The 3,931-nt window shown below is 35.2% G+C and overlaps 1 non-coding gene across 1 annotated transcript; it reads right to left on the bottom strand.

Annotated features, from left to right (window-relative positions):
- Positions 1 to 223: 223 nt before the first annotated feature.
- LOC131894780 (U6 spliceosomal RNA) lies at positions 224 to 326 on the bottom strand. The gene has a single exon (XR_009375013.1). It is a non-coding gene; the product is annotated as a U6 spliceosomal RNA (small nuclear RNA).
- Positions 327 to 3,931: the final 3,605 nt, after the last annotated feature.

The following is a 3,931-nucleotide window of genomic DNA, read 5'->3' as shown; positions in this document are numbered from 1 at the left end:
TATTTTAGATTTAACCTTTTCTTTGTCTAAGAAATCTAATTTTTTTCTGTCATGTCTTTCATTCTTAAACTTATCTCTCTTTTCTCTTGTATTCTTTTGTGGTACCTTGCCTCTGAGGCTCTTGTTTGAATTTCTAATTTTTTCATTTCTAGTTTTCCCTCAGTTTGGGTTTTCTTTATTGATTCTATTTCTACTTTCAGGTCTTAAACTGTTTTATTCATTTAAAAATATGGAATGACTCTCAAATTTGCCTATAATCCTTAATCAGATACCAAGTTAATCTTCTCTGTATAATTTTAATTTTAGTATATGTGCTTCTGAAGCAAGCAGTATGTGTATTTTTATATATGCAGAAATTATTTTATTTTTAATTTCTTTTTATAACTTCCAGGGTTCAGGTCACTATTTCTCTTCTGGTAGTAGGATGGATGGCTTCCCTAAATAATAATTGTCTCTGTCTCATAAATACCTACATATCATAGGCAATAATACATCAAATAGTTCACATTTTAAGTCTCTTACATTCATTTTTACAATATTTCTCTTCTGATTAATCCTGACTGTCTCTATCAAATAATCTTTATCAAGATTAAGAGTCTAAGATAATGCTGCTCCTCCAGTAATACAGAATAATTTACCTATATTAAAGTTTATATTCTATTTATATTTGAACCATATCTTTGCCATAGTATATTCTTCAGTATATTCTTAATCCTAAAATATCTACATGTTGTTTACTTATTCACTGAACAAAAGTTCAATGAAAATATCACCAAGCAATTTTATTTTTAGATAAACAAAGGCTCATTTGATATCACTTGTCAAAAGACAGTTATCACATAGTCCCCCAAACTTCACTCAGAGAAAAATTAGATACTGCACATTAGTTTCTTTTTCCCAGCCTTGAATGACAGTTTTATGATGTGACTTGGCTATAGTGAATAAGCTGTGGTTTACCACAATATCACTGGATTCCATGTCTCACTTTTTCTTGGCTTCATAATCTCTAAGTCTGACAACTGCTGATCATATTCCCAGCGTAATAAAGACTGGCATTTTACCAAAGTTCAAAGAGTTTAAAAAGCGCTATGTATAAATGTAGAATATTGAAACATATTAAATTTTAAAATCATAACATTTCAAATTTTGCATGAAATGTTGGTCTGGATTTATAAATCACACAAAGTCATATTTAAGTAATGAGTAGAAGGAGAAATGTAAAATTGTGTGGCATGGATGTAGGAAATAATACCCATTATCTTATTAGACTTAATGTCTAGTAACCTAATTGTCATTATCAAATATATTTGTTATTTAGTGAAGTTTTATTGATTGTCCATTATGAGTAATTAAATTTTAGACATTTAATTTACAAAAAAGGAAGCAAGTATTAAAAGTATTATGAATGCTAATTTTAAAACACGCAAGTAAATCCTACAATCCATTTTCTACATTAAACATTTTGGTAGCAATCAACTATGCTATACAACCAAATGAAGAAGAATGTGGTTCACAGTAACTCATTTCACATGGTATTATCAAGTATACATCCACTAAGTATAAAATTATTCTGTGTTTGTACAAGTCTACATGTGATATATGTATATATCAAACATGAACTACAATTAAATGTGAATTGATCCTAAATTCAGAATTTATAAATGATTATGTTAAATGTTTTTATAAATGAAGGCTTTTCTGTCCTGCTTTGTCTCATAGCCACTTTTAAAATAATCACTCAGAGACTTAATATTAATTACAAACTGTTTGGCCTGTTGTTCAGGCTTATTATTGACTAGTTCTTATAACTTAAGTTAATCCATTTCTATTAATCTGTATTTTGCCACATGGCTTTGTGGAATTACCTGTTTTCTAATACATCGTGCTCCTCTGGTGGCTGGCTCACATCTCCTCCTGGCTCCACCCTTCTTCTCCCTGTATCTCTGCTCGGATTTCCTACCTGGCTCTATCCTGCCTTGCTATAGGCCAAAGCAGCTTCTTTATTAACCAATGGGGATAAAACACATTCACAGCATACAGAAAGATCATTCCATAGCAGTTTTTATTTTCAATTTTTAAGTTTTTTGATTTTCTTTTTTTTATATGCCAGTCTTTATTATGCTTTTACCAGCATATAGTAATGATACATATATTTTATTATCATTTTTCCATGCACATACATATGCATATATATATATATACATATACACATACACACACATATATATACATATATGTGTGTATATATATGTATATATATATATATCATATTTGAAAAGGTTTTCTTGCACAGGGCTATTTTGACAATCAGGCACCAAGGAATACCTCAAAGTCACACCACACAACAAACCTCACACACAGATTTGTTGGAGAGAGACACAGAGTGACAGTTACTTCTGAATAAAAAGAGAGACAGCATAGGGAAGGCTGGGCTAAAGGTGAGTGAAAAAGTGTAGGAGAGCAGAAAGTATTATTTGACCATTATGCTGTATGATTTCCAAGTCTCAAGAGCCTGTTGATGTGTTTTTCCTTCAGGGCTTTCAATCAAGTCAGGGAAGAGTATTCTTTCCATGGCCCCTTTCCCCTACATTCCTCCTATTTTTGTTTACTCTTGATAACTAATCAGGGGTCAGAAAAGAGGGTGATAGATCATTGAACTACTTCCTGTTGTGTGGGATCATTGATATCCATAGGGCAAGCTGACAGTTATATCAGGGTGTAATTTGGGGGTCATGAGCCTTTGATCCAACATTTGCCATGAAGTGGTAAACATTTACAGGTGGCACCCCAGAGGGTTGGACAACCCAGGAACATTTGGGGGCAGGATTTGTGACCCAAATTGGGCCAAAGCAGATAGAGAAGTGAGCAGAGAAGGGGCAGGGATGTGGTCCAGACTATCCCACAAGCAAAAGGGTAGCAAAACACGTCAAGCTAATAATCCTGTAATAGCAACTGATTAAAGGTCTGAATATAAATCTTTTGAATCTGCTATTGAAGAAATCGAGACAGAAAGTTTATAAGACAGGGTGTAATTAATAGAATTAGGAAAAAGAGGAGAAAGGGGATTAGGATAGCCAGTATCCAATTCCAAACTGGACTGTCAACAATTCCTAGGCCAGAGGCATTAAGCTGACAAATGAATGATTCAGGTCCTACCCCTTCTCACAGTACTGGCCATAACCACTGGCATCCCCACTGGACTGAAACAGTGGTACCAAGCACATACCTATCTACTATCAGTTTTTCTCTTAGTTCATCCAAGACCTCCAATGGGTGGCTCAGACTGTCCTCCCCCTCCAGGGCCAAATAGATTTGCTGGATACCATGGTGCTACAAAAATTGGCAAGTATTAGATCTACTCATAGCAGAGAGGGGCAATCTTCCAGCCTTCCTCAGGGAGGATTGTTTTTTCTATGTTAGCCAACCTGGTATAGTAAAAGACAAGATCAGACAACTTCAGACAGAACTCTAAAACATAATGCCAATATGGGGTAGGCTTATTAGTAGTTAGTAGTGAGGGAATTATCTGGGTTAGGCTTCATAGTTAGAGGGAGCTGTGTGGGAGAACAGGAAGAAGAGAGAGAAGGTTTGGAGCAGAGATAGGAGAAAGCTTGGACGTAGGGAATCTCTTTCCATTTTCCCAATTGCTTGCAGCAGTTGTAAAGGTCACAAATAATATTGGGATCGAGGGTGCCATTAGGCAGCCATTTGATGGGTTATCTAAGGGATATTGAGACCAAATTTGTTTGCAAAAGAAAATAAGTTTGTGCCATTCATGTACGGTGCCAGGTGTAGAGGCTTGACGTTTTCCAAGAGGCATGCCAAGGTGGAATGAAAGGGTATGGATATCACTGTTCCCATGGAAGTGGGGAGGTTTCTTAGCAGCCTGTAGTCAAGGGCATCCCCAGAATTCAGGGAGGACTAAATGCCA

The sequence above is a fragment of the Peromyscus eremicus genome, chromosome 17 (assembly GCF_949786415.1).
Source record: "Peromyscus eremicus chromosome 17, PerEre_H2_v1, whole genome shotgun sequence".
Taxonomy (NCBI): Eukaryota; Metazoa; Chordata; class Mammalia; order Rodentia; family Cricetidae; genus Peromyscus; species Peromyscus eremicus.
This window is presented reverse-complemented; position numbering and strand designations above follow the sequence as displayed.